Consider the following 22,811-nt stretch of genomic DNA (forward strand, 5'->3'; position numbering starts at 1 on the left):
TGTTGAAATGTGACTCTGGCAATGGACAATACGACTATAAACGAGGTTATGCCAAAAACAAAAGCATAACGAAAACAGGGAGACAAACGTTCATATATAAAGAAAATCCGACATTTCATATGCACCATCCTAATATTTACATTGTTCCTAACAATTGATGCTTTTGAGCAACGCGAACATTAATCTGCAGTGAATCGGCAGATGCGTTTCGAGTGATGTTAATAAATGCCTGACCTATTCATTGCACAATGGCTCATAATGCTCCGGTTCTATTGATCAAAATCGAAACTTTTGCATGTATTATACTCACAGTTAAAAGATTGTGTATGTTCTCCATCTTTCACAAGACTAACCGACAGACTAACCGATATTGATAGAATTCGATTTTTAAGAGATTTGAAATAACTGAAATCATTCTTCGAATCTAGTGAGAGTGCGAAGAAAAATCATTGCTGTCTAGAATTTAGAGATGTATGCTTGTAACAAAAAAAGTTTATACTACCATGATAAGTCTATTGTCTTCATATCTGCTCGTTTATTGTTTTTTTCCTATCAAAAAAGATTATCGAAAAATGTATTTCTTTTTCTTTTGAGAAATTCCAAGTTATCTGACATGAAGAAAATGAGTCATATGTAAAAATAAATCAACTCCCACTATTATTAATGAATACATATACATTTAACATTTCATTCAACTAGGTATACTACTGAACAGCTATTATTATTAATAGATTCTTAATTACAGAGAAAGGGAAAAGAAATTAAAGTGTATTTTTTAAAAAATCTCATACCTTATTTTTTAAATTTGATACATTTCTTTCTGGCATTGCGATCACCAGTATATTTTAAACACATTCTGTAACGCACAATTCTTAACATGTTTTCCACAGTATTAGTAATATCCAGATTACGTAAAGAATCTATATCTTTGTAATCAGCATCCAGGATCTCAATGATCAAGTCGTTGGTATTGAGTATATAGCCATTCAGCCAGCCATTCGTAGCAAATTTCCCAAATTTAATCTTAAAAATATGAAAAGAAAGAGTATAAAGAACCACAGCACAAGTTGTAGTTAGTGATATTTAATTATTCTTGCATTACAATAAAAACATTTCATTAAACGTTTCGGCCACAATCTGGCCATCTTCAGTAAAATTAATAATATTCTTAAGACGCAGAGTTACATCAAGTTCGAATAAAATTCAACCGTCGTGTTATAATTGTGAGAATCGTGTTTGCATCTATGCGACGCTGCTTCGTATAATAATGTTAGAACGTCAGAAGTCACATAGTGAAAAGTGAAGAACGAGAATTTCCAGATTCTAATTTACAATAATTTATTATTAATATCTTTTAAAACGGAGTATAAAACAAAAGAAACATTACCTGTTTTACAGAAAAAATAAATCGACAAATTTCAAGTATAATCATTGCACAGATAGAAATTTGTCGTGACATTATGTGTTGTTATTGGTCGTATTACATATTTTTCCGCTATTTATATCCATGAGAAAATAGTTTAGAAAGTTCCAGAATTATTTATTAAGTGCGAGAGAGATCTTTCTTTAGAAGAGAAAGATAAACATCAGGCAAACCTTCAGTATCACTTTGTTTATTGATCCCACTTATTTGGTTTTTAATATGTATCATTTCTGAGATTCTTCGATTCATCAATGATTGTTCTGTATCTAAAATTTTTATGTTATCCCAATCAAACTCATGCATTTCATTCACACGGTGACGTGAAACAACTGATATCTCAGAAGTAGATTTCTTAATATCAGTCTTGTGTTCTTTAATACGAGTTTTTAATTTTCTCTTAGTTTGGCCAACATACGACGATTCGCAATTCAAACAATTAATTTTATAAACTACCCCACAATGGTCATCCTTAAGCAAGGGATCTTTTCCTGTTTTTATAATTGTATTCAATTTATTCATCGGTTTATAAGCTATATTAAAACCAAAAATGAATATATGCAAGTTTTTAAAATTTTTCAGAAACCTTGCTTAAGTATGATATCGCGAAACATTTTTTCTTATTGGAATCATATTCATTATTATTTCCTTCGCGATTTTTATCTGGATTAGTTCTATTTTCCAAAGTTTTTATTCTATTGTTAATTGTCGAAAATACGAATTTGAGAGGATAGCCATTATTGAGAAGAGTGTGAATTAATTCCGAAATGTTCTTTTCATGAAATTTGGGATGGGACAACAGTAAAATTCTATCAAGCTGCCCAATGATTACTCCTTTTTTATGTGCTAATTGATAATTCGAAAAATAATTTAAATATCTCTCTGAATTGGTAGGTTTTTTATACATATAGATGATGCTTCCTTCTTGAATCATTAATTTAACGTCCAGAAAGTTAATACCGTTTTCATCGCCAAAATCAACCGTAAATCTAAGTCTATCGTGGTATGAATTAAATAAATCTAGAACCTCTTCAACTTTTTCTTCATGTACAGCTAACACAATGTCATCGACATAACGCAAATAAAACGGAGAGATGATATTAATTGTAATGAAAATTTCTTGTTCTAAGTCTTGTAAGACTATATTCGCTAGTATAGGCGATAGAGGAGAGCCCATTGGCATGCCAAAAATCTGCTTAAATATTTTTTTATCAAATCTGAAAAACGTGGAGTTAATTATGATGATAACCGCTTTAACAAACTCATGTAAAGGAATCGAAGTCTTATTTTCAATCCAGTTTCATCTACATTCAATGCTTTTTAATACTAAATCCTTAGGAATGTTAGTATACATGGAGACCACGTCAAATGATATGATAGTAACATTTCTTTCGATTACCTTTTCATTAAGTTTGTCAACCAAATTATGACTATTTTTTTACATAACTAAAATTATTATTATTACTATTATCGATAATTTCTTTTAAGAAGATCGCCAGTGGATAAAAGGCGCTGTTAATGCAACTAACAATTAATCTTAGTGGATGACCTTCTTTATGAATTTTTGGCAGTCCGTAAGATTTCGGAAGTTCGCTATCAGATACATATAATTTTTTGTATATGCTTGGGTCAATGTACCCCTTGTTTTTCCAATTTTTTAATAAGTTTCTAATCTCTAAATTAATTTTATTAGTAGGATCTTTATGTATTAATTTATATGTCGTCTGATCATTAAGAATTTCATACATTTTCACATTCATCAACATTCCACATTCTCAAGTCAATTAATAATTGTAATACGGAATCGGCTGAAAACAAAATTATACAGGAAGGTGTAAGAGAGGTTAAACGATTCTCAGAGAATCCTGAGATTCTAATCACGAAAGCGGACAAGGAAACACCACGGTAATTATGAATCGTGAAAATTATCGGGAAAAAATGTATGAAATTCTTAATGATCAGAAGACATATAAGTTAATAGATAAAGATCCTACTAATAAAATTAATTTAGAGATTAGAAACTTATTAAAAAAATTGGAAAAACAAGGGGTACATTGATCCAAGCATATACAAAAAATTATATGTATCTGATAGCGAACTTCCGAAATCTTACGGACTGAAAAAAATTCATAAAGAAGGTCATCCACTAAGATTAATTGTTAGTTGCATTAACAGCGCCTTTTATCCACTGGCGATCTTCTTAAAAGAAATTATCGATAATAGTAATAATAATAATTTTAGTTATGTAAAAAAATAGTCATAATTTGGTTGACAAACTTAATGAAAAGGTAATCGAAAGAAATGTTACTATCATATCATTTGACGTGGTCTCCATGTATACTAACATTCCTAAGGATTTAGTATTAAAAAGCATTGAATGTAGATGAAACTGGATTGAAAATAAGACTTCGATTCCTTTACATGAGTTTGTTAAAGCGGTTATCATCATAATTAACTCCACGTTTTTCAGATTTGATAAAAAAATATTTAAGCAGATTTTTGGCATGCCAATGGGCTCTCCTCTATCGCCTATACTAGCGAATATAGTCTTACAAGACTTAGAACAAGAAATTTTCATTACAATTAATATCATCTCTCCGTTTTATTTGCGTTATGTCGATGACATTGTGTTAGCTGTACATGAAGAAAAAGTTGAAGAGGTTCTAGATTTATTTAATTCATACCACGATAGACTTAGATTTACGGTTGATTTTGGCGATGAAAACGGTATTAACTTTCTGGACGTTAAATTAATGATTCAAGAAGGAAGCATCATCTATATGTATAAAAAACCTACCAATTCAGAGAGATATTTAAATTATTTTTCGAATTATCAATTAGCACATAAAAAAGGAGTAATCATTGGGCAGCTTGATAGAATTTTACTGTTGTCCCATCCCAAATTTCATGAAAAGAACATTTCGGAATTAATTCACACTCTTCTCAATAATGGCTATCCTCTCAAATTCGTATTTTCGACAATTAACAATAGAATAAAAACTTTGGAAAATAGAACTAATCCAGATAAAAATCGCGAAGGAAATAATAATGAATATGATTCCAATAAGAAAAAATGTTTCGCGATATCATACTTAAGCAAGGTTTCTGAAAAATTTTAAAAACTTGCATATATTCATTTTTGGTTTTAATATAGCTTATAAACCGATGAATAAATTGAATACAATTATAAAAACAGGAAAAGATCCCTTGCTTAAGGATGACCATTGTGGGGTAGTTTATAAAATTAATTGTTTGAATTGCGAATCGTCGTATGTTGGCCAAACTAAGAGAAAATTAAAAACTCGTATTAAAGAACACAAGACTGATATTAAGAAATCTACTTCTGAGATATCAGTTGTTTCACGTCACCGTGTGAATGAAATGCATGAGTTTGATTGGGATAACATAAAAATTTTAGATACAGAACAATCATTGATGAAACGAAGAATCTCAGAAATGATACATATTAAAAACCAAATAAGTGGGATCAATAAACAAAGTGATACTGAAGGTTTGCCTGATGTTTATCTTTCTCTTCTAAAGAAAGATCTCTCTCGCACTTAATAAATAATTCTGGAACTTTCTAAACTATTTTCTCATGGATATAAATAGCGGAAAAATATGTAATACGACCAATAACAACACATAATGTCACGACAAATTTCTATCTGTGCAATGATTATACTTGAAATTTGTCGATTTATTTTTTCTGTAAAACAGGCAATGTTTCTTTTGTTTTATACTCCGTTTTAAAAGATATTAATAATAAATTATTGTAAATTAGAATCTGGAAATTCTCGTTCTACATTTTTCACTATGTGACTTCTGACGTTCTAACATTATTATACGAAGCAGCGTCGCATAGATGCAAACACGATTCTCACAATTATAACACACGACGGTTGAATTTTATTCGAACTTGATGTAACTCTGCGTCTTAAGAATATTATTAATTTTACTGAAGATGGCCAGATTGTGACCGAAACGTTTAACGAAATGTTTTTATTGTAATGCAAGAATAATTAAATATCACTAACTACAACTTGTGCTGTGGTTCTTTATGCTCTTTCTTTTCATATTTTTGAAATTATAACCACAATCGTTTTTTACGTTTTTTAATCTTAAATTTATTTTTTTTTTAATTTTATTTTTATGAGTTTGTTACAGTTTTTTATGATTAAATTTAGGAAATTTTGGGGGGATTATTAATATTTCAGATTGATTGCGTTGAAAGTCCGACAACCATATCGGCACGCAATTATCATTTCTGAAATTAATTCATCTACGAGGTGTGGCTATTAAATAACGAGGCTGACGCTGTAAAACATTTTATTTTGATTTCATACATATTTACTTATTATCACCTTCTATATACACCCCTCCTCTATCCCTACAACGCTCCATGCGAATCTTCCATTGTTTGAAACAGTGCTGAAAGTCTTTTTCTGTCAGCTCCTTCAGGACGCGTGCCGCTTTCTCTTTCACAGCTTTAACGGACTCAAATCTTGTTCCTTTTAATGCAGATTTCATTTAATGATTCACAATTTCATTTAATGCACTTTCCAATAAGTTTGGGTCATTTTCAATGGCATTCAAAGTATCAGTACAAAAATTTTTGCGAGCTTCTTGTTGTTCAAACGTGAGAATTTTAGGTACCATTTTGGCACAAACTTTTTTCATGTTAAAATTGTTATGTAAAATTTGCCGTACACATTCTTTGTCAATTCCTACAGTTTCACCAATCGCACGAATACTTAACTGACGATCGGATCGAACCAGATTACCGATTGTTTCGATATTGTCATGCGTTTTTGACGTGGAAGGGCGACCCGGGCGTGAATCATCTTCAACGTCTTCTCGGCCGTCTTGGAAACGCTTAAACCACTCAAAACATGTGCACGCGATAAACATTCATAGCCATACACTTCTTTCAATAAATTATAAGTTTCAGTAGCGGTTTTTCCAAGTTTCACAACAATTCGTTGCTCTATTGTTACATTTATCATTTTTCCGGCGAAACAAAAAAAACAACTCTAATGCGAAAGAAGGCTACGGCTATACGGATTTGTTTACAGAAGCGAGAGGTACTGCATTCGAAAGAGAAGGCTTTACGCTAAACAGCTGTCGGTCGCGTTTGGCGCATGCATACTTCTTCTGCAGCAGCGTCAGTCTCGTTATTTAATAGCCTCACCTCATATATGAAATCATAATAGTTCAATATCTTAACATTCAGACCGTAGTGAGCTTCAGACGCTTCGTATTTAAAGTAATGTATATGTATTTTATTTATATTTTAAAAAAGCACTCTCTATATTCAAAAGTATCCTCCTAGGGTGGAGGGGCAGTTTTGAACGCGTTATAAAAATAAAAGGTTAAACATTTCTTATATACTAATTTATTTATACAAATAGGAGTACATTTTTTTTAATATAAAAGTACACAAACAAAAGTTAAACATTTTTTAATGATTATGTTAATCAAAATAAAATTCAAATCATAATAAACTCTTAAATTAAAAATTGAAGTTTTATTAAATACATTGTCTCTCTTAATTCTTCTAATTCTCTCTTAGAAAAAACTCTTATAAAAGTAATAAAATAAATTAAGTTGAAAGAACAACCAATCAAAATTCTTGGAAAAACTAATGTATCCGCTAATGTAACTAAAAATATGAAAAATCGAACGTTAGCATTGATGCCATTCTGGAAGTTTTTCCAATTTTAATTGGTAATGGTAACTTGGCGATTATATTAATTTTACTGATAGCCACTTATTTTCCTTAGTTGGTTTAGGAAAGAAAAATTTGTTAAATTTTGTTTATTTTTTTAAGAAAGTTGACAGTAAAAAAGTAAGAACGTTTGTTTTCAATTCTTCCCACTGTGTAGGACGAATTTGTCTTTTATAATAAACGTTTTACTAATACAAAACCTCATCACTTGGATTTAAATTCTTACAGTTTAATTTAATATTTAATGTTGAAAATATTTGTTGATCTTCATTGATGAAATGTAAGTTACAGTCGTCATTTATTGAAAAAGAACAATTATTTGATTAATTTGATTTTAAACTTAAATTTTCAAAACTTTTAGATATGGAAGCCCTTTTACTTTTCTTCGATGATGTTATTCGCTTCTTATTAAGGCGCAATCCTGATTTTTACAAATGTTTCTGCTCTCTCTATTTTATTCTTTTCCGGAGTGCTTGTTAAAATGCGTGATTTTCTCTTCTTTCTTCTCCGTGTTCCTTCTTTCCGCGGAGCTGCTTTAGGAAAAGGTCTTACTATTTCAAATAATATAACGTCAGCCGAAAAATCTGGATTCATAGTTACATTTTCAGTGAAATTAGATTCGATGATCTGACTTTCAATTGGAGATGAAACATCTACGATCATTGATGACGATTCATTGGTGTAAACGTTTGCATTTGAAGATCCTTGATCAATAAGAACTGTTGGCTCTGTAAAAATTGATTTTGTAAGAGGACGATTTGTTACCTCCGCACATTCTTCGGAATGCATTTCTATTGAATGGGTAAATATCAGACTTCAAAAACCCTGAAATGATATTGTTGGGTGTAAATGCAGCATTATAGGCAAGCGTCACGATGCCTACTAAATCGTGAATTGTGATCGTTTTTCCAGGGTGGTTAAGCAACCAATTTGTGCAATTGAAAATCTCTGCTTAAACGATCTTATAACTGCAACACCCAGAGACTGAAGTCGAGGAGTGTAGAAAAAAAAATAAGAAGGATAATGCCACTTTCATGGCAAAACTCTATCATTCTTGTTATATCTTGTTATTTTTTTTATGTACTCTAACACTCTCGGAAACAATTTTTCAGTCATCCAACCACTTGTAAGGCTATTAGTGAAACCAATGCTTCAATAAGCATGTTCTCATGAAATCTAATCCTCGGAAATGTAAAAACCAGCGGTATTGAATTTCCTGCAGCGTTAATAATGGCACACATCGTAGTTAATTGTTCTCTTTCAGCAGATATACATTGACCCACTTGCTTTTACCCAGCGCGATACATTTGGTGCTTGTACAACTGGTGCTTGTTACACTGGTTTCATCCAGATTATATATGCGATTATATATATTCAGGAGTACTGATACTTGCGAAGTACTTTCTCTAATCATTTTGGAATTCTGTTATATTATATTTTCCGTTATTATATTTGTTGAAACTGGTTGCTCTAGATAGACTCGTATTTTTGGGTTATCGCAACGAAAGTTTTTTGTGCTTCTTCATAAAATTTTTCATCCAGTCTAGTCCAGCAATGCAGTTATTCATCCACTTAGAGAGACATTTATTTAAAATTACGGCATATTCATATGCTAGAATTCTGGCTTGGTGATATGTCAAGCCATAATTCATTTTAGAACTTTTTAAAAAACTTTCTAGCATTTCTTCTTCGGAATTTGTAAACACTTGGTTAACCGAAAATTTTGAAGAATATTCTTCGCTTTTTAATTTTTTATTATTTTTATAATTCTTTAAACGATAAAATAATGTGTTCGGTTTTCTATTATAGGCACTTACAGCTGCTCTAAGCGTCATAGTTTTATTTATCACCTGTATAGCATTCTTAATATCTTCTTCATTAATATCATTTGTAGTTTTTTTCTTATAAACGTACATCATTTTTATCTAAAATAACAAACAAATTAATTAAGTATTTAAATAATTATTGCTTTTATACATAACATAAAAACATAAATATTAGAATCTATTACAGAATATGAATCCGATATCGTGGTTTAATCTCCCGAATTATTCGATTTCATTATTGAATTCTCGCGACGTGCTAGTGCTATGCTCGATAATGAGATCGGACAATCAGAGATTAAAAAAAATCAGATAATCCACCGAGCAAAGTTCATCATTTTGCCAAATTCAAGTTATGTTTGAATAAATGACATCAGGTGACCAAAAAGTGACCATAGGTTTTATTCGACGTCATTTCGTGGCGTCAGTATGATATCATTTCGTGATGGCACACTGACGTCATTTTCGTAACATCATTCCGTGACGTCATATGAACGTCATAAGTCGCCTGTTGAGTAATAAAGATAGTAATAAACATAGTAAAAAATGGTCAATAAAAGACTAAGATACGTCAAAATGACGGCTCATCGATAACGTCAATCGTGACATCAATTTATGATATTCGAATTTGACTTCATTAAGACGTCAGTAATAATCAGTAAAGACCCAAAATATGACGTCAAAATGACAAACTTTGCTACCAGGTTCTACTGTATACATACACTGTACAAATTATAGGTTACAAGCTACGTCTTGTAACTTATAGCTTGGCTAACTATTAAGTGTGAAAAGATATTAAAAAACTGTGTATTCGTACCTACCTGTTATATAATACTTCGAAGCGATTACAAATGTATAGTATACTGTCGTCGTTATCGTTATATTAAAATCTTTTAATAATAACCTATGAAATCCGATGCTGAATAAATGTAATCTATTCACGTCTACGAGTCGCAAAGGAATTATGGGAATTCACGTAGTGACAATCGCGACTGAAATGTTCTAAAGTACCCCGTTTAATTTATTCAAATTCCATCAGCCACATTGAAAAAAAATCTTATTTTATTTATCAGAATATTGATAAAAATCAAATGTTTTATTTTTGTCACGTAGATAATGGACATAAGAATAAACACACAGCACAACAAAATGTTGATTAATTAATTGTTTAATTTTAAAATGCTTACGTGTACGAGACGAAACGTTTAGTACGAAGGCACAAAAACACAAAACGCTTCTAGATTATCAATTGTAACCGCAGTTATCATTTGACGGACATTTATCTACGACATATGTTGTGTTTCCATTTCAAAAATTACAATTTGTAATAACAGAAAAGGACAGTTTATTTTTAATTTGTAAAGTTCAAAGTTGCCCCTCTCTTCTCTATTATTCTTATTCCTTAATAAACTTTGTAAACATATTTTATGAGTCATTATGTCATTTTACATCTTATTTATAAGCATTATTTGTAAATTTTTTTTAAGCCGTACATATTCCCCCCTCCTCCATAAATAGTCATATATCCATCCCTATGAGATATATAGCAAAAATGTAGGGATTCAAAAAGTTTTCTTTCATGAAAAATAAGTATTTCGGATTTCTAATACTTTTTTCATAGTAGTAGATAATACAAAATTTTTATTGATATAAATCATTTATCTTAAGAATAGTAAATAATACTTAGTAAGTTTCAGGTGCGGCGTATATACCGGAATTACCTTAATGTTAAAAACTATTCTATACTCCCTCCCCTTCCTTGCTTACGTAATAATTTTTTACTCGAAGCGACTTCCACCCACTTCTTTCCCCTGCTTAGGAGCATACGACTTTCCATGCGAAGCGAATTCTACTCCATTTCACCAAGTTGCTTCGCGTGGAAGTTGTGCGCTCTTGAAGTAGAGAGGGGGGGGGGGAGATGGGATGGGAGTCGCTTTGCATGGAAGTCATGCGCCCTTAAGCTGGGGGAGAGGGAAGTGGGGTAGGAGTCGTGCGCCTCTAAGCAGGAGGGAAAGTGGGCTGAGAGTCGCTTCCATGGACAGTCAAATATATTTTAAAGCAGGAAATGTTTGTCCTATATAGTAAAAAAAGACATCATTCTTCAAACTTTTCATCTTAATAACTTTTTAATGAGCGATGACTAAAATCTGTTAGAGGTTATAGGATCATGACCTTGACAACATATATCAAGGTCAAGATCATTGGAGAGGACTTCCCTAAATAAAATATTTACCAAAATTCGTATAAAAAATGTCTTATACATCATAAAGTTAATTCTCATAGAATTTTTGCAATTAGAATTCAAAGTTACGAGAACTGATACGCGTAAATGAAAAAATCACTTTAGCACGCCTTTTCGTCGGAAATATCTCTGAAATATCGCTGTTTTCACGCAAAAAAAATGATAAGAACAAAAATTGTAGAGCAGAATTTTTTATATAAAGTATCTAATCTTGTCATAAATTCTGTCAGTAGTTTAAACGAATAGTAAAACAACAGCAGATAGACCCAAAGTTATATATTTTAAAAGTAAAGGAAAAAAGCTACAAAATCATTAATTTTTTCGAAATGCCCGCCTATGCCTATGCCTGTTCCGTATACACTTGTGTAAATGTTGGGACCACTTATCGATCGATTTACGCTCGATCTTCAGAGGAATCTTCTTAATTGCTTCTCGTGCCACACAATGGCACGCTTGAGCGATTCCAAATGTTGAATCTTGCTGAAAGGTCCGAGACTGATCATCGCCACAAAGTGTGACTAAGAGGCTTAACAACAATCTCAAAGACCGTAGTTTGATCAGCCTCCGTACACAAAACGAAAACGACGCAAGCATGACTAGAGAACAATGTCCCAAACTTCATCAAAGCTTCTGATTGGCTATCCGGAAGTTCGAATCTTAATCCGCTAGACTATAAAATGTAGAGTATTATAGTAAAGATGGTTTGCAAGAAATCTCACCGCAATTTAAAATTGCTGAAGCGTTCCATTGTGTCAACTAAGATGATTCCTCTGGAGATCGTGCGTAAATCTATCGATGAGTAGTCCCAAAGTTTACTCAAATGTATATGGAACAAAAACGAGCATTTCAAAAAATAGATGTGTTACGTCCAAGCTCAGCATGCATGGAACTGAGAGGGGGTGAACGCAACAGAAACCGAATTCGTAGACCGATTTGGCCGTGTCCAGGCTCCGGACTGCGAGGGAACTGTGAGGGAGAACCGACGCAAATCGCATCTCAATTTGTCCTGAAGCTCCTAATGTGCCAAGGGTCAAATGGAGGACGAAATGGAAACCTCAACTCGTGCTCTGCTAAGTGGACTCACGAATCGAACGTACTTTTAGTTTAAAGGACCCAAACTGGATCAGTGTGCCACGAGGACGCCTTTACTTTAACCAGATGTGCCAATACGTCCGTATGCTCTGGCTTTCGGTCATGGAATTTAATCCAAGTCACAGGGAAGAGGGCGAAGCGGAATCGCGGGAGAACTTAAAATAGATACAAAGAGAAGTTGTCAAACGAACAAATAGGGCTAAATTTTATGATAGTAATATAATAAAAGAAACTTTAATACATTTTTGTTATATTATAATACACAATTTTTTTGGTTTGTTTTGAATTATTAGATATGTTATCATATGGGTTTGTGAATATGTGGGAGTGTATGTGGCAGAAGGGAGGAGTTTCGGAAAGGATAGCGAGGAAATAAAAAAAGAAGGAGGTTTTGATGGGTTGATCTGAGAGGATTCGGCCTCGGACGACGAAAGTATTAGCGGGCAGACACGAGCGATCGATCGATAGGAGCGAGCAATTACGGTGAAACAACGGCGACGGGGATTGGAATTATAGCGAGAACACACTGCAATGTTTTCATTTTCTTTTACATGGGAACTCAAAAGGGAGAAAGAAAGAGAGAAAAGAATAATAATAAAATAAAAATAAATAAATAATAATAAAACAGGAACGAAATAACGAAATGAAATAACGAAAGAGGAAGCAAGAGAGACCAGAAAAAAGAAAAATACTAACTTACTACTGAGATGCTCATCGGTGGAAGGGGGAGGGATCCTCTGGTGAGGATGTACGAAGTTAAAGATGCTTCTTCAACACTAACTCTAAATCTTTAAGTCTCGCTGGCTAAATATGCGAGGTCGATGAAGTTTCTCCCGTACCGATCCTAAACTCTGAGGTAAATATTGGCCGGTTAAGAAAATAAAAACTTTGGATCGCTACGTCTGTCCCCAGAGAGAAATTAGGAAAAAAGAGTCTTGCGGGACCAGGGTTTTTATAATAATCTGCCCTGATTAATCGTGCACTGATTGGTGAATAGATTTATTAATTAGATGGTGAGACCTATTTTTTTATTTTTGATTGATCAAGGTTCGGAATACGTTTTGGAGAAGGAAAGGATGTTGACCGAAATCTGTAGGAAGTGAAAGTATCATCCTTAATTTTATGATCTTACAATTTATGAGAAAAGCGCACGTGCAGTGTGTCAAGGAAGTATGCGGCTTCTGCACGGGACCACCAAATACCTCTCTCTGAACATTGCGTATCAATTCTATTATATATTTTATGATCACGGACTCAGAGAATTATCCGCAACTTGATCGTTAAAAAGTGTCTTGGCACCGGTCTTACTCTTTCGACTGACATTTTTATAGTTATAATATTTATCATTTTCTTCTAATCGCAGTATTCAAGAAGGGCATCTTTGGAGTCTCATTTAGTCTCTCTGTTCGAGCATGTGCACCAATTTTTAATTTATCTTAGTTGACATTTACGAGGAGATACTGGAATCTTCGCTTTTAGTCATCGTGGGAAAAAAAAAGTTTTATAGCGCGCACGCGCTTTTTAAGCTGTAACGACTCAATTTTATTTGTTAGTAACAACTTTATATCTTTACGAAAAGATCTCCACGAAAAGAAAGAGTACGCTAGAATACCTAATTTGAATATGAGAAAAAGTTCGTGGCGGTTTTTTAGTAAAATTCAAGTATTTTTCTTAGAGTATTAAAAGCAATTTATTTAAATCAAACGCTCCATTATTTTCATTAATATTTTGCCATTTTTGGGGCAGACCTATAATCCCATCGCGATAGAACTTCTGTGGTTTCTGGTCGAAAAACTGCTTCAAGTGATTTTCACAGACCTCTTTTGAAGCCAACTTTACACCATTAAGAGAATTCTGTAGACCTAAACAAATGATAGTCTGAGGGTGCTATGTCAGGACTATACGGTGGATGCATCAAGACTTCCCAGCCAAGCTCTCGCAATTTTTGTTGAGTTATCAAAGATGTGTGTGGTCGAGCATTGTCGTGATGGAAGACGACACTCCTCCTATTGATTAATTCTGGCCGCTTCCTCTCAATTGCTTGTTGTAATCTCTCCAATTGTTCACAGTAGAGTTCGGAATTAATTGTTTGATCGGGCGATAACAGCTCATAGTGAACGATTCCCTTCCAATCCCACCACACAAACAACATCTCCTTCTTCGTCAATCCAAGTTTTGCGATTATTTGTGCCTTCTCTCCTTCCTTTATCTACAATCTTTTGCGAGTTTGATTGTCGTACGTGATCCAGTTATCATTCCCTTCAGAAATAGCTCAATTTCATTCCGTTTCAGTAGCGTATCGCAAATGTTAATTCGGTCCATCATATTCTTAACACTCAACTCGTGAGGAACCCAAACATCGAGCTTCTTTTTTTGTATCTAGCTTTGTATAAATGATTTAAAACTGTTTTGTGATCGATGCCTAATTCCCTGGCAATTTTCAGTGCTCACATGCTTATCACGCTCGACTTTTTCTATGATCGGATTTTTCAGTGATTGGTCGACCGGAGCGAGGTTCATCTTTCACATCGAAATTTCCAGTACAAAAACGAGCGAACTACTCCGTGTTGCTGATTTTGATAGAGTATCTTCACTATAAATAGCACAAATTTTTTCACAAACCTGTGCAGCGTTCTTGCCTTATAGTAATACTGCAAAATGTAGCGAATTTTTTCCTTATTTATTTCCATTTTTAAAATAAAATAACTTTTGATCCACTTTGATCGATTTCAATCTTTTTCGGCTCAAAACAAAGGTTGAAATGTCACTTTTTAAACGCACGTCTAGTGTTGTCGATACGATTAGTAGTTACCGACTGCTGAACATTTAATGCCATCTAGTGAGAAAAACGCTACAAACTCAACAAGTAACGAGTTATTTTTATTTCTTGTATATACAGAGTGAATTATTTAAGAACAGCTATCCGAATAACACCCACAATTTTTGGAGATAGGAAAAAATGTTTCAGATGAAAATGCAACGGTTTCAAGGGGGACGTATTTTGATCATATTGTTTTTCTCCTAGAAGACGCCAAAAAAATATGAAGGTCACCTCTATTTTTTAAAATGGAATTGTACCTACAATTTTTTTACGTAATATAATATATTCCTCTAATTCTTTTACATATAAAAGTATTAAGGTAGAGATATAAAAAAAACCAGTAATTTATGAAATATTTTATATTTGATTCTGATATATATTGACATAAAATATTGATGACTCGTAAACTATTAATTTTTTAATCGTATTTAAAAATACCTTAATATTTTATGAATAGAATAATGAGTTGAAGCAATGAGTTGAAGCAATTGATGGAAAGAAAACACATAATTGCTTAAAAAAAATATGTATGCAAAATAATTTTTTAAATAAGCAATTATGTGTTTTTTTTCCACCATTCATCTCGTTAAAAAATTAACAATTTACCAGTCATTTAATATTTTATATTAATATTTGCCTGAATAAAGTATAAAATATCTCATAAACTATTGGCTTTTTAATATCTTTACTTAATACTTTCATATGCAGAACACACACAAAAAATGAATTCTTAAAGAAATGGATAAATGCTTTAATCTAGAGAAGAATATTTTATATTTAAAATAACACTAAGAATAAACAATTTACGACTAAAAATAAATTATTCATTTAAAATAAATTTTATTCTTAGTTCAAGACAAATTTTATTTCAATAAAAGAAGATAAAGTTACACTCGTTCAACCCTAAATATGCTTATATTAGCATTACTTTTTTTTCAATGATGCCTTTTGTCAACTTATTTCAAATCCCCAGTATGCTTTCCAGTAACATCATGATGATAAAAATCAATGCTGCAGTAAATGACAATAACTTTGTAAATGAAGTGCCACATTTGTAGCATGCCTCCTAATGTGCATGGGGTACAAGCTTCCAAGGAAAAACTGAATCAAACTTGAATTATACTTTCTCCTAATGTAGCTCAAAGGTAAGTGAAATGCTAAGACTGTTTTATCAATACCTCCGTTAGTCATATTGCAAATAAGGATGCAAACATACGATCAACCTCAATGACAGAGAACACTGGCTGCTATACAGGCAGATCCGCCGCGGCGATTCATTGGTCATCTTACCCATTTAATTGTGAATAGCAGATCCGCGAATGCGCCGCAGAAAAATCCGCGTGTATAGGCAACCGCCTCTTTGTCACATCGCTTTGACAAAGTCGGCCGGTTGTTCGCGCATCCCGTTTGCAATATAACTGACAAAAACATTAGAACGAGTATTTGATCCACTAAAGATTGAATCCTTAAAGATCCCTTAAAGATTGAACTACATTTAGAAGTATGTTCCATAAATGCAATAGTTTATTCGCAAAACCATTACCAATCGTCATTCACTACACCCATGGCATTTCCGACATCTTGATATTACTGAGGGGCCCTTACAGTGTTGCCGCCTGCTGGCGAATTTTCAACTTTGTAATTCTTAATGTAAGAATAGTTTATAAATAATGCGATTAAGTTTGTTAGAACCATATAATGATTTTAGAAACAAGAATACAATTTTAAGAATAAAATATATTTCGCATAAATCTATTTATTATTGATGTCAGTAAACATTTATAATTGAAGAGAACATTTTATATTTAAATGAAAATAAATAGCATTTAAGAAAAAAATATATACGTGAATCAGGAATTTATTTTTTTCTGTAAATAATTAGAGAAATCATATTGCGTAAAAACATTATACAACTTCATTTAAAAAAAATGGAGGTGACCTTCATATTTTTTTGACGTTTCCATCTAGAAAAAACACAACATGACCAAAATACGTCATCTTGAAACCGTTCCGCTTTCATGTGAAATTTTTTTCCTATCTCCAAAATTGTGAGTGTTATTCGGATAGACAGCTTTAAGTGATTCGCCCAGTATATATTAGGATGGCTCTTATTTTTGACTTTCAAATATTCTTTGTGGCGCCCTCGAAAATAGTATCAATTTCAGGAAAACAAAAAAAAACAATCCGTGTTGCAGCTCGATCGGATCAGAAAAAAAACGTGCCTCCGATCCTGAACTTTATTATAAAGCGAAAAAAATTGATTTTCATGAATATCCTTTAAGTTATTGAATATATCAAAAAGAGTTTCAAACAAAGTTGTAGAATAATAATATGAATAAGGAACACCTCTTATATTCTATTCATTTTTTTTCGTATAACAAACGGTTTTCAAAAAAAGTAAAAAAAAAACAAGAAATAAAATAAAATAAAATTACTAATGATTATTTTTAATTGACTTGAATATTTTTAATTAAGAGAGGCACAATAATGCAGTACATATTCTTGATTTTTAAGTTTAAAGAGTTATTTTAGAAAATTTTTAATATAAATTCTAAAAAAATTTTTTTAATATTAAAAATCGTTGACATAAAATGCTAAGATTAACAAATAATTTATTTTTGAGAAAAATTTAGACCATTTTAACTTAATAATAATAAAATATTTTATTTTATCTTAATTCTATGAATTAAAGTAATTATTAATTAACAAATATTATATAGATTATTATTACAGAACTTACAGTCTTAATAACTTTTTAGACAATGTCTCTTTTTTATTCGGAAAACTGACGGTGGTAATCGTTCACAATTTGCGGAACAGATTGTGTTTGTTCTTTGTGAATAATTTATTATAATTTTCCATCACAATTGAACATTCCTTTCTGTCGTATTCATCATTAACTCCTAATTTATTCACTACTTCCAACTTTTTTGGAAACAAGTGTTTCCAGACCAAGTTGATGTGTTTTGATTTTGTTTACAAAAACTGATCATCTAATTCAAATTTTTTAAAAAAATTTTTAGTTTAGACGGAAACGAAGTATTAAAATCCCTTTATAAATAAATTCAAGAATTTCTTTATCTTTTATTAATAGTTACTTAATATTTTATTTACTATATTTTATTTAATATTTTACTTAATATTTTCATTATGATTCACGATTAAACATCAAATCATTTTATATATTATACAGAGTGTTTCCTTTAACTTGATCATTTAAAATATCTCCGTTGTCTTTGATGATACGGGAAAATACAGGGAAAAGTTATTCGATTGGAAGATGAAAACAAAAAATTATGATAAGCAAAAAATTTCTCTCAAGATAGTTTTTGAGATTTCAAGGTCGCGATTTTTTTAAATGGAATAGCTTATTTTCATTAATGTATTAATGTAGATCATAAAAATACAAATTCAATTATATATGATATGTTGTCCTTCAGATGATCTTGGACATAAAAACATCACATTTATATGGGAAAAAGAAGAATTAACATATTTAAGTGTTTTCAATGAAGATATTTATTTGCTTCAATTTAGAAGATGTTTAAAATGATTGTCATTGAACTTCCATACATTTTCGAATACAATAAATAAATGATTGTTTCGCATTTTCAATTTTCGGGTGATTTTGATTGATGTCGATACATGCACGTCAAATTCTTTCTTGCATGTTTTCCGGTGTTGTAGGAATATCACAATAAACTCGATAACTATCATCCTGGAATCATTTGTCGACAACTGATGATGTATGTGAATTGTTAGTTACTGCCATCAAAATAAAGGTTTTCGTCTTTTTGTCGTGGATGATTGTAAACATTACTTGTGCTAGCTCGCAAAGTTGTGTCCATTTCACAATATGTTTACAAACATTTACCTAGGAACAAGAATCACCATAAATACTTAAAGACATTTAGTGTAGTTTTGACATCGCATTAAGTAGTTGTTTCAGCATCATACGCATTTCTGCAATATCAAGAAAAAAACGTATACTTTAAAAGAAAAAATAGAAATGGTTTTAATTTACGGAGAACCTCAGTGGTTCTCCGTAAGAGAACCTCGAAACTCAGTGCGAGCTACACAATTGTATACGGAAAAATATCCTGATCGTCACTGTCCATACAGATACATGTGATAAAATTAAGTCATTTTGCGAATCAGGCAGTGTCCATCAAGCTGAAAGAAATCGTCAGAAGACAAAATGTGGCAAAGAAGCGGAAACCTTTTTTTGGCGGTAATAACTAACAATTCACATATTACAATAGTTGTTGATAAATCGCTTCTCAATGTAATTTGTCTGCTAAAAGTGTCTAGAAAATGTCGAAACGCTATAATTTTCATCCTTATCGCATATGCTTATATCAATCTCTTGGTGATAACGATTTTTAAAATAGGTAAAGATTCTGCGAATGAGCCCTACATCAGTTTGGAGATTGATCAACAATTCTTCGATTATGTGTTGTTTACATACGAATCATCTTTTACAAATCATGGACAGTTAAATACACATAATGTACATTATTTGGACCGTTGACAATCCACATTGACTTCGACAAATACATCAACTGCCATAAAGTGTAAATGTCTGGTGTGATATTATTGGAAATCGCGTTATTGATTTATTTTTTTTTAAGGAAATTTAAATATTAAAAAATATGCAAATTTTTTAAGAGATGAGTTATATATATTATTAGATGAAGTTCCATTGAGCCACTGTATTAGAATGTGGTTACAGCAGAATGGTTGTCCAACCACATAATGCACTTATTTACAACACAATGTGCTTAATAGAATGTTTTCCAATCGCTGGATTAGTCGTGATAGAATTTATTGGCCGGCTCAGTCGCTAGACCATACATCACTTGACTTTTTTCTATAGGAATACTTAAAAAATCGAGTTTATTGTTATTTATTAATATTCCTACTACACTGGATTAACATGCAAGAAAGAATTTGACGTGCATGTATCGACATCAATCAAAATCATCCGGAAATCATTGAAAATGCAAAAACATCATTTATTTATTGCATTCAAAAATGTATAGAAGTTGGCAGTCATTTCGAACATCTTTTGAACTAAAGTAAATAAATATCTTCATTGAAAATACTTAAGTATGCTAATTCTTCTTTTTTCTATATAACTGATTTTTTTATGTCCAAGATCATCTAAAGGACATAAGGTTGAATTTGTTTTTTTATGAACTACATCAGTGCTCGGAATTAGTTGCCCATTTCGGGTAGATTCTTGAGGCGATCCCCACTACTATTCGAGACTCGAGGAAATGGGCAACTAATTCCGAGCACTGAACCACATTAATGAAAATATGCTATTCCATTAAAAAAAATCGTGATGATCTTGAAATCTCAAAAACTATGACGTTGAGAACAATTTGTTGCTCATCATAATATGTGTCCCTTCCACAATTGAACAACTTTCTCCCGTAATATTTTCCTATATCATCAAAAACAACGGAGATATTTTAAATGATCAAGTCAGAGGAAACACCCAGTATATACAGATTGATCCAAATTAATCGCACGGGACGACATGTACATATTCCTCATGAAAAAGTGAGTCGAAAATGTCAATAGCAAAATGTTGTGGTACTCAATAGTTTTTCAACGATGAGCCAGATAATGTCCAACCACAGAGCACATGAAATTGGCGCCGTCATAAGCGGCGCAGCTAAGCAGTTGACCGCGCAAACGCTTTGATGACTAAACGGACCAAATGAGTTTGGTAAAATCTCTGTATAATACAAATAAATTTGTAAATAAAATCAATATTAATTAAATTAGCCAAACAAATAATATTAAAAATATCGACACATGTTTCTAAAATTTCTTTTTTGTCACACATAACATTAGAAAAAATTTACATTTGAAATACGCATTTGCTGTAAATAAATATTAACATTTACTGCAGTATTTTTAAATTGAGTCTGATCCAATTGATGGAGAGTAATGTCAATTGCAAATTTGGTACAACGTCATTTATATCAGTACAAAGGATTTTTGAAATATTATATAATATGTTTTAAGTAATAAACAAATTTGTAAATAAAATCAATATTAATTAAATTATCCAAACAAATAATATTAATAATATTAATCGACAAATGTTTCCAAAACTTTTTTTCTGTCACAAACAACATTAAAAAAAATTTACATTTGAAATACGCATTTGATATAAATAAATATTTTAGATCTAAGAAATGAAATGAACAAAATTCCGAATTACGATAGGATAGAAAAGGGAAAAAATAAAGTGAAAAAACCGAAGTAAGTAATAAGCTATACTATATAAGCTATATTATTAAAAATTAAAATTTTATAATAGGTGTTCAAAATAGCTACTACTCACTTCAACACAAAGTTGAGCACGTTTGATAAAACTCTCTCTCAATCGTTGAATCATGTTGCAAATGCTTCATGGATACAATTACTCAATTCTTTCTTGGATAGTATCAATAGGCATACGTATTCTTTTATTGTTCCCTATAAAAAAAAAATCAAACGAAGTTAGATCTGGTGACCTCCGCGGCCAATCCATATATCAGGAAATTTTCTATTTAAAACTTCCCGCGTGCCTCTTGCATTGTGTGGAGGTGCTCCGTTGTGTTGAAACCACATAACTCGTCATTCCTTCAATGATATATCCTTAAGTAATTCGGGCAATTCTTCGGGAAGGAAATCACTATAAATTGCATTGTCAACTCTTATAGGAAGTTGGAATGGTCCAATCTGTATAGATATCTTATTGTTATTATAATTTTTTTAGAATTATTAATATAATTTTTTCACAATTAATTATCATTAATTATTACGCAATTTAAAAAAAAATATGTAACGTTATACACGAAATGTGAAAATGTAAACGCAACTATAAAATAGCAACTTTTAAAAATATCAATCGGCTAAATAATTTTCTAGACAAACATAACTATGAATTATTGTATATATGCTTCCAATGCTTCAATTTTTAATATGTAGTATAATAAAGTAAAACATGTGAGGTGCATTTATTAAAAATAATACTTGCCACAGAATTCTTGTACATGCCAGCCTACAGGCTTAATGCTAAATTTGTGTTGATAACTTCTTATGTTGTACACATGTGGATTTTCATCTAGAAATGAAAATTATGAATATTAAAAGTCCCTTCTCTTATAAACAGCGATCAACATCGATAAACAACAACGATAAACATTCGTCAGTAAACAAGTCACTGCAAATATATGAAACAAGCAAATATATGAAACAATACGATCTGCGTGTCCGGGCGCTCGTGTGCGCGCTCGTTCTCCGAGCCAGAAGGATGCGCGATTTCGCTGACGGTTTGCGACAGTAACGGACAAAAATTGTCACGTCACAATATATATATATATATATAATATATATATACACATATATATATATATATATACGTATACTATTTTTATATTTTCGTAATATATTCACAGAAGTGCAATTAATGCAACTCGGGCACATCCTGTTTTTTTCTTTCATTATAATCCAGTTGATAACTTTCAGTCCATCTTATGTGTCTGGCGTAATAAAATATTGGTATTTATTTCGTATTTTGTTTTTGGTTAAAGAAGAATGTAATATTTCGTACCTTTTTATGCATTTGGCGTATATATATATATTTCTTTTTTTTAATAGATTATTTTAAGGATTGTAAATTG

The 22,811-nt window shown here is 31.6% G+C and overlaps 1 protein-coding gene across 14 annotated transcripts in view; it reads left to right on the top strand.

Moving 5' to 3' along the window:
* The window catches only part of LOC105143768 (band 7 protein AGAP004871), a 364,599-nt gene that overhangs the window by 259,252 nt on the left and 82,536 nt on the right, over positions 1 to 22,811 (top strand). The window lies entirely within an intron of this gene.

The sequence above is a fragment of the Acromyrmex echinatior genome, chromosome 10, assembly GCF_024713525.1.
Source record: "Acromyrmex echinatior isolate Ae372 chromosome 10, ASM2471352v2, whole genome shotgun sequence".
NCBI lineage: Eukaryota > Metazoa > Arthropoda > Insecta > Hymenoptera > Formicidae > Acromyrmex > Acromyrmex echinatior.